The sequence below is a fragment of the Acomys russatus genome, chromosome X, assembly GCF_903995435.1.
Source record: "Acomys russatus chromosome X, mAcoRus1.1, whole genome shotgun sequence".
NCBI lineage: Eukaryota > Metazoa > Chordata > Mammalia > Rodentia > Muridae > Acomys > Acomys russatus.
The window spans coordinates 73868262-73884811 of record NC_067169.1 but is presented as its reverse complement, the minus strand read 5'-3'; the positions used below and the strand labels follow the sequence as shown (position 1 = coordinate 73884811).

Below are 16550 nucleotides of genomic sequence, written 5' to 3'. Positions count from 1 at the left end.
AATTGGTTGAGTGAATTAATAAAATAATCTATACAGATACTAGATTAAAAAAATAGACTTTGATAATTAAAACTTGTATTTTTTGTATGAATGTTTTTCTTGCATGAATGGTTGTTTACCACATGCATGTGGTAAGGAGGCCAGAAGAAGACATACAGCTGGATTTATTGATGTTTGTGCTCTACCATCTTTGAACTCAACTTATACCTGGGCCCTCTACAAGAACAGCTAGTGCTCTTAACCATTAAGCCATCTCTGTATACCCATACAAAAAATATTAATCTCATGGTAATGATCCTCATGTCACTAACATTTTTTGACATTTACATCCCTAAAAGGTGGCACAAGGGAGCAATTTCCTATTCTTCATTTGAATTTATTGTCCTGAGAATCATCTAATTAGATAGAAGCCAGGCCACCTAAACTTATAATACCTTAGGTATAGTTACTCCAGCACCCTCAATCTCCAGTGTATTCACATCTGATGTTCTACAGTCAATTGCCTTCATTTCTATGTGTCAATGGACATCCACTCAACAGTCAAATTCATAGTAAGAAAGACTTGGTAGGCCTTTGAGGGGGTTATGTACCCACCCATGCAGTGAGAGAAAGAGTCCTGTCAGCGAGGGCTCTATCAGAATTGTATGCTATATAAAATGAGATGCCTACTAATGTAATGCATTATGATCAGATAAAACAAGATGGATAATAACTAAATAAAAATAACAAATCTTTCTTCAAATTTTTGAGACAGGATCTCATATGTCCCATGCTAACTTCTTCCTGTTGATGTAGTGGAAGATGCACTTGAACTTTTTGCATTTATGAATTGTGCTTCCTGAATATTGGCATGGCTGTTGGTATACCACCAAGCCTGGTTCTTGTGTGCTGGGGATCAAACCCAGAACTTCACTCTTGCTAGGCAAGCACCCTACTAAATTAGCTCCATTATCAGTCCAATATTCCTTTTATAAAATAGCATCCAAATACATCTATACATTGTGAACCCAAAACATAAACTGCATTAGGGGGTTGTTGTTTGCATATTAAAAAGGAGACCAAGATTTGGGCAATTGTTTCTGTAAAAGTCATACTCACTAAGCTGGTAGTGCATGGTGAGGAGCTCTTAATTTAAATTTTGAATGAGCAGAGGTGAATAAAAGGAAATTTTAAGTTTTGTAAAAAATACATTGGATCAAATATGGAGAATATTATTTTAGCATTAAAGATTTTAGTCAGATGGTTCCTACTCACTGAGTTCTTCTACTGTTCCATTTTTCAGCTGTCTTCTTTTGGTACCCGTGACCCATTTAGCTCCCTCAATCCTTCCTCCCACTCTTCCATAAAACTCCAGAAGCTTGGCCTATTGTATGGCTGTGGGTCTCATCATCCATTTCCATCAACTGTTGGATGAAGCCCCTCAGAAGACAGCTATGCTGGGCTCCTGTCTGCAATATTGCAGAGTATCATTAGTAGTGTCAGAGGTTGGCTCTTTCCCATGGGTGAGTCTGAATTTGGACCAGTCATTGGTTGGCTGTTTCTTCAATCTCTGCTTTCTCTTTATCCTTGTACTTCGGGACTTGCAGAGGCTGAACTTCAATCTAAAGAGCCTGCATGGGCTGGACTCAGAGCCCTTACATATATGTAGCAGATGTGCAGCTTGGTCATCTTGTGAGTACCCTTGTAATGGGAATAGGGGCTTTCTCTGACTCTATATCCTGCTTTTAGATCCCTTTCCCTTAGCTGGCCTGCCTTGTTAAGCCTCAGTGGGAGATTATGCGCTTTGTCCTACTGAGATTTGGGGTGCCCGGGTGGGTTGGTACCCTTTGGTCTCCCCCCTTCTCTGAGAAAGAGGAGATGGGGAAAATGGTCAGAAAGGAGTGTAAGGGTGGAACTTAGAGGAGAGGAAGGAGGGGGGCTGGGATCTCACTGTAAAGTGATTAAATATACAATGAATGAATGAATAAGAATAATATATATATTTTTTAAAACCCTCACTTTGTACCAAGGTAATAAAATCAAAAGGGAAGTTGTATCATAGATCTGAATGATACATGTAGGAGGCAGATTGCAATGAAAGAAAGAGGATTAATCACATGTGAGTGCTTTTTATGAGCCATACATTGGGCTACAAAACTTGCATATCTGATCTTATTCCCCCCATAAGTCTAGAAAGTAAAATCTATCCATATTTTACAGGTGAAAGTCCAGCTGAAAGAATCTAAATCAGTTACTCAAAATCACATACTGATTAACGTTAGGGCTTAAATTCAAAATTTAGCATATTGGGACTTGGTTAAGCAAGTCAAGTTGAAGCCAGACTTCTAAATTTGGAACTAAGGCAGTTTATAGTCATTTCCTTCATAAAGACACGGGAGGATTAAAGAAAGAGAGGGCCTGGAACGTTTCATTCATGTCATAAAACATACAAATAGCATATGATGAATCTATCCACTCATATTAAGAAAAAATAAATCAGATCTCTTCCTTCTTTTGATCCAGATGGACTCCAGCAGTATTAATTATTCATTCCAGAATTCACTAACTATAGATAAACCAGAAACCATATCAATTACAATATTCTAAGAAATGTCAATGTACTTGACAGAAGAGTTTATGGACTCATATATTACGACAATAGGGCATGTCCATAAATACAGATAGTCAAACTAGAAGTTCAAAAATCCATGACAATATAAAGCACTCTATAGTTGTGTTAGAAATTTCACAAGAACTTAGCATCAAATTTTTACCAAAACTTAACACCTTATCATAATCTGTATATACTTTCTGTGACTCTAGAATTTGGAAATGGCTAAACTCGCTTATTGGGCTCTGGGTTTCTCATGATGTTTCAGTTATCATTCTGTCTGAAGTTCTCTAGATGATCAATTGTGCCTTACATATTCATTTTCCAAGGTAACTTATTTAAACAAGTTAATGGTGGTTGGTAAATAAACTCAATCCCTTATCACCTAACATTGAAACTGGTGGAGTCTTTTCATGATGACAGCCATCTCTCCCCAAGAAAAGTAAATTAAGAGAAACTACAATGTCTTTTATAAACATTCTGACAATTCACACATTGATATTTTCCTAAGATTTTACATATTAAAAAGTCATCTGTATTCAGTTAGTTAAAAAAATAAATAGGAGTGGAAATCGAGACAGGAGAATATTTGGAAATAGTTTTGGAGGCTTGCTATCACACAAAGATATAGATGACAGTTTATTGTTTATTTTTAAATGGAATGAAGCATCCATATAGCCATTTATTTTCTCAGTAAGAATCTCACACTATAATAATTATGAATCTGAAATTTTCCTTTTTTACTCAATTAAATTAAAATTAATATTTTATGCAATTCACCCCACCATGAAAGAGCTGAAAAGTTGAAACTCTTGTCCTTATAATGAGGCAAAAGCTGAATAAACTTAAAATCAGTGATACATCTTTAATACATCAGAGTATTGAAATCATGGTACAAAACACTGTCTGTCAAACTGGAAAGAGACACAAAGATGCAATAATAATCTATTAAAGCTTAAAAAATAGCCTAAAGAGGGACAAGGAACAAGATGGCAGCACCCAGTATGTACCATGTCTAAAGAGCAGAGAAGCAGAGGCTGGGAAATGGACTGAAGGGAACAACCCGGAGTATCAGGCTTTCCCTTTATTTCAGCCAGACAACCCCTGGTTCAGAAGGCACAAACTTTGAGCACTCTGCACTCCTCCCAATACTGGAGCAAGGGTAGACTCCCTGGAAAACAGAGAATTTGAGGGCAAATGAAATTGATGGTTCAGGAAAATATCATCTTGAATGAGGTAACTCAGACTCAGAAAGACACACATGTTATGTACTAACTTAAAAGTGGAATTTAGCCATATGGTATAGGATAAACATACTAAAATGCACAGACCCAAAGAAGATAAGTAACAAGGACAATCCAAGGGAGAATGCTCAAATATCATTCAGAACAATAAATAGAAAAGACAGAGGTAGTGGTAGAAGAAAGGTATCAATGTAGGAGAGGGATTGGAGAGAGATATGAGGGTAGAGCTCAGACCTGGGGAGAACAGGGGCAGGAGGACAGAAGACCTGCAGACAAAACAGAAACTGTGGGTGGTAGCATCTCTGTGACAAGCTAGAGACTTAGGCCGTGGTAGGCTCCTGGAAGAATATGAGGGGGATTCTGGCAGAGACTTCTAGTAGCAGGGGCCCTAGTTTCTGAAGAGGACATCATCTAACTAGACAGGTCTAGTAGAGGAGGGGAATCCCAACCCTCCCACCAAAACTTTGACCCAAAATTTACCCTGCCTGCAAGACATGCAAGGATAAAGATAGAGCAGAGATTAAGTGAATATCCAACAAATGCCTGGCCCAACCCAAGACCCACCTCATGGGAGAGGGCTAATCCCTAACACTATTAAGGATACTCTGGTATGCTTGCAGTAAGGAGCCTAACAGAGTTGTCCTGTGAGAGTCTCCACACAACAAAGGTTTGAAACAGATGTGAAGATTCACAGCCAAACATTGGGCAATGCTTAGGGAGTCTGATGGAAAAGTGAAGTGAAGAAAAAGGACTTGAAGCTAACAGGAGCTTCACAAGTAGAACAACAGACGCAACTAGCCAGCGTTCAGAGGAGTTTGCTGAGGTTGAAGCACCAACCTAGGACCATGCATGGACTGGACCTAGTATCCTACACATACGTAGCCAATGGATAACTCAAGACTCATGTGGATCCTCTAGTAGAGGGAGTGAGTTTTGTCTCTGACAAGGACCCTGTATGCACCTGGTAGGACTGCCTGGCCAGGCCACATGTGAATAGGGCAGGAACACTGCTGATGTGGCTGGATGAGCTGGGGTGGATGGGAAGGGGGGCTCCCCTTTTCTGCAGAATAAGGGAGGGGAGATGGGGGAGAGTGAAGGATGGTTGGACTGGGAGGAGAATAGGGATGTAGCTATAACCAGGATGTAAAGTGTATAATAAACAAACAAAAAAATGAATGAATGAAATAAATCATCAGGAGTATGCAATGTAAATCATGAAGTAAGGCAATAAGGGCTTTATTTTTCCTGATAAATGAACAAGATATTATAAAGTGTACTGTAATGTTAGTTGGTGAGAGATTGATTTTTTCCAGGGTGTACTGAGACTATCTGGCATAGTGATCAGCTTATAAAAATGGCTGTCAGGCAAGTATAGAGACTCATCACTTTAATTCCAGCACTTGAAAAGCTGAATCAGAAGGCTGGAGAGTTAGGAGCCAGGTTGGTATACATAAGATGGGGTCTCAAAAAGCAAAACAAAACAAAATGTATTTGGAATGTTTGGGCAGAATGACATCAAAATTTCATGTAATATACGTTTTTATATGTTGCCCTTTAATTTATGAAAGTAAGTTGCCATAAGTATGAAATATATTAAAAGAAATATTTATAAATGTCTACATGTACTTGAAAATGGTATAGTTTCTCTATAAACTTTTCTTTATAATTATTGCCTGCTTTTATTTTGTGAACTTGTCCACTTGATATTTTCTCACAATTATTTATATTTATTATTAAATGTGTCATTTTTGTAGAAAAGAGAGGGCCATTAGGGACAGTTTATATTTAGACAACATGGCACTACTACAGATATCTGGCATGAGCCAAGAAAGTACCTCAGCACTTCTGAAGAACTATGAGTCACCCCAACATGGCTGACACAGGATATCTAGAACACTAAAAGTAAACACTGGTTTATTTGATATACAATTCCTGGTAGAATGCCACTTTTTTGGTTGGTTTTGTGTAATATAGACTTGAGGTCAGAAATGAGGGCGTTCACAAGCTTGCCTGCATTTTTGCCTGTAGGCCTGTGAGTTTACCTGTGTGTAAATCTGAATGTGTGCCTGTGCTAGCTTGTGTGCAACCTACATGTACAGGCATATATATGCCTGGATGCTTGCAAGACATTGTTTTCCTAGAGGCTCTTGTGGTAAATTAAGTACGTTTTATCTTTCTACAGTCCTCAAATCCTCATTAATCATCTGGCCTCTTATGAACCTCCTCTGCTCCTGGATTCAGAGCTTGGATATCACATTCACATATATAGTAGAGTGTATGTAATGTATATATACTATTTTAATATGACAAAGGGAACATCCATTTATATGCCATAAGGTTTAATAATTATGTTAACAATGTCTTCTAAAATTGCCAATGTGTTCTCTGCATCACAGCATATATTTTGTTTTATGTATTCTCCCTTGTGTTTCATCTATAATATAAATGCACAGTATGATTTATGACTATTATTTCCTTCAGAAAGTTTGAAGGCAAATAGATGGAACTAGAAAGGATCATCTTTAGTGAGGTAACCCAGACCCAGAAAGACTCACATGGTATAAACTCACAAGTGGACATTAGCCATATAATACAGAATAACTGTACTACAGACCTAAAAAGCTAAGTAACAAGGAAGAACCAAGGGAGGATGTTTGAATCTTACTCTAAAGGGGAAGTAAAATAGGCACCTGGAGTAGATGAAGGGAGGGAACTGAGTGGCAGAAGGAGTGGGGAAGGGAATTGGAGTGGGGATAAGGTGGGGGTGCATTTTTGGAAGGGGAGGCTCCCTGAAGTCTATGGGGATGACCTTAACTGAGATTCCTAGCAGCAGGAGATATGGAATCTAAAGTGATTACCTCCAGTAGCCAAACAGGACTTCCAACAGAACTAGGAGAACACCAACCCACCCATGAATCCTTGGACTAAAATTGTTTCCTGCCTACAAGAAGTGTAGAGATAAAGATGGAGCAGAAATTCAGGGAATGGCAAATCAATCACTGGCCAAACATGAGCCCCACTCCATCTGAGAGAGCCAAGCCCTAACACTCTGCTATGCTTGGAGACAGTAGCCTAGCATAACTATCTTCTGAGAGGCTTCATGCAGCAGCTGATGGAAACAGATGCAGAGACCCACAGCCAAACAATAGGATGTACTTGAGGAGTCTTATGGAAGAATAGGAGGAAGGATTGAGGGAACCAGAAGGGTCATGGACACCACAAGAAAGCCTATAGAGGAAACTATCTTAGGCCCTTAGGGGTTCACAGAGACTGAGCCACCAACCAAAAAGCATGTATTGGCAGGCCTTAGGCCCCCTACACATATGTAGGAGAAGTGTACCTTGGTCTTCATGTTGGTCCCCTAACAATTAGAATGGGAGCTGTCTCTAACTCAGTTCTCTGCTTTTGTATCCCTTTCCCATACCTGGGCTGCCTTGTCTAGCCTCAGTGAGAGAGGAAGCGCTTAGTCCTGCTATAACTTGAGGTGACAGAGTGGTTTAGTGTGCTTTTCTGAGGGGCATGGTGGGAGGCAGATGTGAGGGTAGGACTGGGAGAAGGGAGGTGTCTGTGTTCAGGCTGTAAAGTGACTAAATAAATTATTGAATAAAAATAAAATCAATTAAATATTGCATTCAAAAACGAAAGCTATTTGTGAAAATGAAAGCATTTCGCTACTCAATAATCTTAGACTGAGATTAGTCAGAATAGCTTCATAGTGTTCCTGTTCCAAATGTTTAAATCTACCTAAATATTAAAATCCCAGTTTAAATCCTAGTTTTGTACATATTAAAGTTACATTTCGTCTTTGAAATCAGTGATTAATATTCAGGGCAATACTTTAAAATTATATCAACTGATATTTTTCCAGTAATGTTTAGGCACTGTCAGGCAGGGGTAAGGTTCTGGCCGGTTGTGCGGTTGTGACACTGCAGCTATGGTCACTTCAGCCAGTCCAGGTATAATCTCTTCGAAGATGTAAAAAACAAAAAACAAACAGTAAACAAACAAAAGGAAAAATCCAAGTCTGGGTTGTGCTCTTCTTGCTCAAGATTTGCATCCAGATCTCAGTCTCGTTCATTTTCAAAGTCTCGGTGCCGATGCCTATCCATATCTCAAAGAAGCGCAGCTCATAACAGAGAAAAGAATCACCCCAGAGTGTATCAGAATTGAGATTTCCGAGGTCACAACAGAGGCTACAGGAGGCCCTATTATTTTCATGGGAGAAATCTAGGCTTTTATTCGTGAGGCCAATGTAACGGAGGTGACTATGGCAACTACTGTTCCAATTGACAGAAATACCGGCAAGTATACAGACAGCCCTCATTGGGGCCTTTCTTGATCCTGTTTCCCCAAAGAGAAGTTCCCCCTCACCACGGTCCAGGAGCCATTCCTAGGAACTCTGACAAGTCATCCTTTGATGAGTCAAGAGGTTCCTCATCCTCCCATTCATCCTCCAACCACAGCAGAGTTGAGTCATCTAAGGACAAGTCTACAAAAAAGAAAAAGTCATCTTTTAAGGATAGCCGGCCATCTCAGGAGCTAGTGATAAGCAGGAGCATGAGGCAAAGGAGCAGACGTTCTCTGGAGGCACCTCTCAAGATATAAAAGGGTCTGAGAGCTCACAGCCATGGCCAGATACCATCACCTATGGCATTGGTTCTGCAACATGGGGCTCAGTTTCTGATCTGAGTCACCTGGAGAGAAGCCCAGGTCTCAAAAGCCCCCTCTAGTCTGTGGTAGTTAGGCAAAGGTCACCACGCCCTAGCCCCAGGCCAATACCTAGCCTCCTGCTTTCTATGCTTTCCAGATGGGCTGGCTCATCTATGTCAGGTGGTGCTAGATATCTGCCTAGAAAGCACCAAAGTCACTTCAACCATGACTCTGGGTCTTTGATTCCATCCCAAAAGTTCCCTGTGGGTCAAAGTCCACCAGCCACTGGCTCTGCATATGGTTCATCTCAGAAGGAGGAGATTGCTGCGTGGGGCGTGGGAGGGCAGGGGTCGGGGGAGCAGGAAGGCAGCATTCACAAAAAGATATCTGAAAGAGCAGAAGACAGAGACCAGGAAAGATAAGGAGCAGAAACAAATAAATGCCAATAAAGAGAAGCTGAAAGAGAAAGGGGGCTTCTCTGATATTGCTATAAAGATGAAACCTGATCCATTTGCTTCCAAGATGGACACTGAGAAGCTTTTCCATGGCAGCCAGTCACCCAAAAGGCCCCTGATGACTTTGAGAAAAAGATGGCTGGCTTACTTCCACAAGAAGGAGATACATGAGCAAGATAAGGAAAACGCACGGTGAAGGATAGAACCTGAGTTTATGATGAGCCTAAATTTATGTCTAAAGTCATCTAAATTTATGTCTAAAGTCGTCGCTGGTGCAAATGAAAACCAGGAAAAAGAGATGTCAGGCAACTGGGAGAGCCTGGTGCATATAGGGAAGGAAAAGCAGAGGAGCTGGAGGAGGAGCCTTTTACATGAGATCTAAAAAGACAGAGGATGGAGGGGCCAAGAGGAGTGAGAGTGGGTACAAGGAGCTTTGTGCCAACAAAGAAATTCCAGGTGACTGCATGCAAGGCAGTCCAGGAGAAAAGCTCATCACCTCCCCGAAGGAAGACCTCTGAGAGCCATAACAAGCTAGGAAACAAAGGACACATTCCTAAGAGAAGTCTTCCTTTTCCATTACTTGGGAGGCCCAGGTCAATATCAGGATGGACTCCTTTGATGAGGATCTTGCATGACTTAGTGGCTTATTGACTGTGGAGAGCTGCGAAGTGCCGTGCCCTGACATGGCACCGGTTTCCGCCTTCCGCCTTCCCGCTGGCGAGTGCTCTCCAGGATAAACAAGTCCTCATATGGTGAAGGGCTGTGCAGGGGTAACGGACAATCTTGTGACGAGCGGCCTTGCTCTGACTTTGACCTATGAGGAGTTAGCACCTGGCAAAAGCTGATTGGTACTTGGTTGTTACTTAAGCTCTGTCCTTCCCTCCTTCGGGGCCATTTCTGCTTAGCAAAATCCTGAGTAAAGATCTAGAGAAGAAGTCTGGTTGTCGGTGTCTTATTTCCGCTGGACGGTGCGGCGCCGACAAGTGGTGGCCCGTACGGGGATGTTAAAGCTCCCGTTGCGCCAGATTTCAGAACTCCGGATCTACAGGGCGATCGATCGGTAAGTGTCCGGGATTGTCGGACCCAAAAGGTTAGGTTCTCAGGTCGAGACAGATTACAGTCCGCGGTAAAGCGGGGGACGGCTGACGACCCTGTAGTCATGGGGAATTCGTCATCATGTCCAATCAAAGCAGCCTTAAAAGAGCTATTGAAAGCCAAAGGCTTAAAAATGAAAGAGGAAGTCATTGTAACCTTTCTGAAAGAAGTAGATATAATTGCCCCCTGGTTTGCAGTCTCTGGGCACCTGAATGTGAACTGTTGGGATAAATTGGGCAGAGAATTAGATTTTGCCTGGGAGCAGGGGAGCTTAAAAGGAGGAGTCTGCCCCATATGGAGGCTTGTCCGTAGCTGTCTGGAGGACGAGAAGTGCTGTCAGGCAGTTGAGAAATCCTCCGAAGCATTAGAACAGCTACAAGAGAGTAGGTCCGAAGGGGCTTCCAGTGAGAAGGACAAGAAAACACCGGAGGGAGGGTGCCTCTACCACGACCTCCATGGCTTCATGACAGATGGAGAGTCCTCCTCAAAGAGTAGTTCAGAAGAGGAGGAAAAAATGGAGGAAATGGAGAAGGAGCTTGAGAACCTCATGGCCAAGATGGAGGCATTAGCCAAGAGGCAGCACAAAGGAGGGGGAAGGAACAAGAAAGCGGAAGTAGCCGCACCCAAGAGCGAGGACTCGCCATCTTGGCGCGTCTCTCTGTCCGCGCCTCCGCCTTATGCGGACACGTCACCGCTATAGTCATCACATTCTTTGTGCCCAGAAGTATGGAAACAGGCTAGTGCTACTTTTCCCATTTTTGTGGACGCCAATAATCAGCGTTATCATGAACCACTAGATTTTAAGGAGCTCAAGAGTCTGGCTGAATCCATCCAAACTTATGGCCTCCAGGCCTCCTTCACACACGCTCAGCTGGAGCGCCTTGCCAATAAGGCCATGACCCCTCTTGATTGGTTCAGCACGGTAAAAGCCTGCATGTCCATGGGCCAATACTTGGATTTTAAATCTTTTTATCAGGATCTAGCTCAACAGCAAGCTGCACAAAATCAAAGGGCTGGGAATGCAGCTTGGGATATGGATATGCTTATGGGTCAAGGGAGATTTGCTAATGCTCAAACAGGTTATCCTCCAGAGGTTTATGCACAAATTAACACTTTGGCCATTAAGGCCTGGAAGTCCCTGCCCAACCGTGGCGAGGTCCGGGGGAACTTAACAAAAATCATACAAGGCACCTCAGAACCATTTTCTGATTTTGTCGCAAGAATGATGGAGGCTGCGGGCAGAATTTTTGGCGATCCAGACACTGCCATGCCTCTGGTAGAGCAGCTTATCTTTGAGCAGCGCACTAAAGAATGTCGTACTGCAATTACCCCTTGGAAAGCTAAAGGATTGCAGGCCTGGTTAAAGAGCTGGGAGGTCCCCTTACTAATGCCGGCCTTGCCGCAGCAGTGATGCAGATAACTAGAGGAAAAGGTAGTACGCCAGGAGCATGCTTTCAGTGCGGAAAGTGAATGAAAGTGTTGTCGGGATCTAGTCCATAGCACCAAAAAGGAACAGGAATTCCATTCCATTTTTCAGCACATACAATCAGCTCAGTCTCAGTGCAGCCCCTCAAAACTGTTTTCCCAGCACATAGTGATGATCGTTCACCGTGTTAAAGCGCATCACTTTGGGTCCTCTGGAAAGACATTGCATGAGTGCTTTATTAAACACCCTAAAGAGAGGAAAGGAAAAAGAAGCAGCTAAAAATAAGAAAAGCCCAGAGATACAGAGGAGGATAGACATTTCCCCCAGTACATTCAGAAAACATGGTTTGACTCACGAGAAATTGAAAAGTCGCCAGGAAGCTGGCTACAAGGCTGAAGGGAAAATGCAATAATGATCCTGTTGATCTTCACCTTGATATTGAATGCAAAAAAAAAAATGAGAGAGAGAGAGGGAGAGAGAGAGAGAGAGAGAGAGAGAGAGAGAGAGAGAGAGAGAGAGAGAGAGAGAGAGAGAGAGAGAGAGATCATAAGCTAGGTAAATCAAGAGAGCCCGTGGGTTCCTGAGACTCTAGCCACTCAAGAGAAAATTCTACTGAGAAAACAGGAGAAATCCACAAAGGATCAATGAAGCAGAAGCATCACAGAGGGAGAGACCCTCTAGGTCCTCCTTTTCCTCTTCCCAGTCTTCTCATTCTTACAAAGCAGAGGAGGACCTTGAAGAAGCAGAGGAGAGGGAAGAGCTCACTAACAGCAACAACAGTGATTTTCAAAAGAGAACCCGGGAATAGGAATGGTATCCAGATCACACGCACAAAAGCAAGAAGTATTACTTGCAGGATGACCAGGAAGGGGAGGGCAGTGACAAGTAGATGAACAGAGGCTGTGGCCAAGGAGCCTTCCTTCTTCTAGGATCATTGTCAGTTCATCTTCCCGAAATCCAGTGCCAGCCCCAAGTGGGCGCATGACAAGTTCAGTGGAGAGGAAGGAACAAGTGAAGATGATGAGAGTGGCACAGAGAACAGAGAAGGGCACAGGTAACAACCTACAGTTGTGTAGGCGCCAGTCTTGATGGAGCCCTGGCCCAGAAGAGAAAGGCACTGGGAAAGGCCGGTGGATTCTGAAAACCCCACCCCACAACCCGCTTGCCACACAGAACCCAATGACAACAGAGTATGCCTGTGTGCTATCCCACTGCACAGAGAACTCTGGGACAGAACTTAGAATCAGGCCCATGTCTTGAGCAGTTCACAACACACTGGGGTCCTGCTATTTCTCAGTTGTTGGTGTGTGGCATAAGGGCATGGCAGAGAGAATGATGCTTGCTGATGCTTGGTTTTTGTTTGTTTGTTTTTTCTCCCTTCCCCCAATATAAACCAAGTTTTTAAAATTTCATTTCCTTTGGAGTTAAGAGGATGTACTTGGTTTCAATCTCTTTCTAGCCCATTTTTTTGAAGCCCTTATATATTTTATCTTTTTCCTTCCTTTTTAATGACTATGTAGTTATAATAGCAGAAAGATTTAATTTGGGCAACTTTGATTCTTAAGAGAAAACAAAGCATGTGAATAAACATTGAAACATCTCAGTTTGGTAACAAACTGCTTGGATCTTTATAAAAAATAGTTTTTGCATGTTAGGTGGAGTTTAAAGCCTTTCTGACCACCCTTTCTACACAGCCATGCTCCCAACTTCCCCATGCACCTGCTCTTGTCTGATTTCTCCTGGGCTGGGCATCCCATTCTCCACCAGCAGCTCCAGTAGCCCAAACTTTGTAGTCCGGCTCGTCCTCAGCAAAGAGGGTAGAAACTGGAGGGCAGTTTCTGGCCTGTTTTCTAAGATACTTCTGAATTCTATTATCTTTACAAATAAAAGGTGGGAAGATAATGTTTTCAAATACTTTTTATTAATCTTTTTATAAAATGAGAAGAAACTCCTACGATCGATTAAGGATGGTGGTTATAGTTGGATAGTTTGTGGGGTTGTGTGTTTGGGGTTTGTTCCCCCCCCCCCATTTTTTCTTTTAAACTCCTAAATTTTGAGCTGAAACATTTTCAGATGTTTGGGGAGATTCCAAGCAGGAGAAACACCACATCTGTGCCTATGTTCTCTACCAATTGCACATTCCTCATCCCTTAGCCTTTGCTCTTGGATTGATGTGCTTACTTCCCCTTACTTTGCTAATTTCCATGGCTAAATTGGTTTTACTTGAATTATTCATGTTTAGGGAGAAAAGAAAAACACACTTAAATTTTTGTTTCAACTCCTCCAATAAATGAAAGAAAAATCTCTATCTGTTATAAGGAAATAGGGAGTTCAACTCAACAAATAGAATCAAAGACTTATGGGAAAGGACTATGGTAGCTCAAGAACTAAGACCAACAATTGACAAATGGGGTATCATGAAACTAACAGCTTCCAGACAAGGAAATCATCAATCAAATGAAGAATATGTCTATTCTTGCCAGCTATACCTCTGACAGAGGATTAGTGTCTAAAATACACAAAGAACTCAGAAAAATAAATATCAAGTAAAAACAAAACAGAACAAAACAAAACAGCCCAATTAAACGGAGAGGCATGGAGCCATATAGAGTTTTCAGAAGACAAATTATAAATGGCCTATACACTGCCATGGTTACTCTATTTATTATACTGAAATCACTCTAAGCATGACCAGTACAAGTGTTTCTTTCACTTGACTTCCTGACATTTTCATACAATTCTCTGAAGACTTCTTTCTCATACAACAGTTGGCTTTTTTATAGTACATTGTATTGTGTATTCTTCAAACCCAAATTTGTCAAGGAATTCAATTTCCCTTTAAGGAGAATGGTATGTATAAATATAGACCTGGGAACTCATGATTAGTCATGTGGATTCGATTCATCAATATTCTAATCAACACAATGAAAACACAGATTTTTAAAGAAATTATCAGCTCACATGAAATTGCTATTTCTTTAGTCTCATTCCACACTTGAATTTCCCAAGGAGAAAGAACTCAGTATTGGTTCTGTTATTAAAATTAAAAGTAACTGAGTGCTTTGTTTCTGAAATCAAAGATATTTCTCATATCTTATCTTTTTAAAAGGATTTGAAAGACACATGACCACACAGACATGTAACCCCTGAATTGCAGAAGCTAAAGCAGGAGGTTCAAAAGTTGAAGGTCAACCTGGGTTAAATAATGAGGGGTTGTCTCATAGAGAAATTTTTTTTATTAATTTATTCTTGTTACATCTCAATGTTTATCCCATCCCTTGTATCCTCCCATTCCTCCCTCCCCTCCCCATTTTCCCATTATTCCCCTCCCCTATGACTGTTCCTGAGGGGGATTACGTCCCCCTGTATATTCTCATAGGGTATCAAGTCTCTTCTTGGCTATCTGCTGTCCTTCCTCTGAGTGCCACCAGGTCTCCCCCTCCAGGGGACATGGTCAAATGTGAGGCACCATATAGTACGTGAGAAAGTCATATCCCATTCTCCACTCAACTGTGGAGAATGTTCTGACCATTGGCTAGATCTGGGTAGGGGTTTAAAGTTTACCACCTGTATTGTCCTTGGCTGGTGCCTTAGTTTGAGCGGGACCCCTGGCCCCAAATCTGCCTATCATATTGTTCTACTTGTAGATTTGTAGGACCCTCTGTATCCTTTTATTTTGCTGTTCTCCCATGTATCTCTCATTTAGAGTCCCAGTAGAATGTCCTCCCCTCTGTCCCAGTTTCCTGGTAAGTGAAGGCTTTTGTGGGACATGCCCCTTGGGCTAGTATGCAGATATAAGTGAGTATATACCATTTGAGTCCTTTTGCTTCTGGGTTAACTCACTCATTATGATCATTTCTAGCTCAATCCATTTATCCACAAATTTCGGGAATTCCTTGTTTTGATAGCTGAGTAGTATTGAAAGTTCAATTCTGAACTTCATACGGAAAAACAAAAAACCCAGAATAGCTAAAACAATCTTGTACAATAAAAGTTGCTCTGGAGGAATCTCCATACCTGATCTCAAACTGTACTATAAAGCAATAGTGATTAAAACAGCATGGTACTGGCAGAGCAACAGGCTGGTTGATCAGTGGAATCGAATCGAAGACCCAGATATGAATCCACACACATATGGTCACTTGATTTTTGACAAAGAAGCCAAATCTATTCAATGGAAAAAGGACAGCATCTTCAACAAATGGTGCTGGTCTAACTGGAGGTCTATGTGTAAAAAAATGAAACTGGACCCATATTTGTCACCTTGCACAAAACTCAAATCCAAGTGGATTAAAGACCTCAACATAAAACCAGAAATTTTTTTCTTTTGGAAAACAGAAATGTTAATTTGGACAGAAGAATCAAGCAGTTTCTGTCTACATTGATTGAACATTCTCAACTTATTAGTAGCACAGTGCTTAGCTCATATGGATATATAATTTCCTATACATGTTCCTGGACCCTAACATAGTTTTACCATCTCACCAGGAAAAATGAAAGTGTAGTTTCAAGATTCTTGAGTCTCTTGTACATTCAAATTTCTTTACTCTATATATACGTTGGGTTTTGAGAGGAAATATTTTTAATTTTAAATAAAATCCAATTGTCATAATAGCTGTAAGAAAATTAAAGCAGCTAAAAGTAATACTAAGATATCTTATATCCAAATGAAAAAGAAAGGAAAAAGGCAAATGAAATTGCATTTTAAAATATTGATTCTTATCTGATCAGTAAAATTAAAAGGGATTCAGCTACTGGCCATGAGAAAGGTAGCCGTTATATAAAGTCTATTTGCATGAAACAAAAGGAATTGAGAACTACATTCTCAAAAGTGTAACAGTAATTAAATAGAAGCCTTTATTGAGTTCTTTCATCTTCTGCACTTATAATAGAGAGCAACAGTCAAGTTTGTTTATGTGCAGGCATGTTTTCACAGAACATTACCAATTGTTTATGGCAATCTTTTCATTACTTTATTATACATAACAACTTGTTTCGTTGTGACAGGGGACAGTCTAAAGAAAAGAATTGAGTAGTATTCAGTTTTTCAGTCACCATACAAAGTAAATTGAATTATTAGCTCTTCAAAT

The 16550-nt window shown here is 41.1% G+C and overlaps 1 pseudogene; it reads left to right on the top strand.

Annotated features, from left to right (window-relative positions):
- Positions 1-5628: 5628 nt before the first annotated feature.
- LOC127185340 (thyroid hormone receptor-associated protein 3-like) lies at positions 5629-12518 on the top strand (annotated as a pseudogene).
- Positions 12519-16550: the final 4032 nt, after the last annotated feature.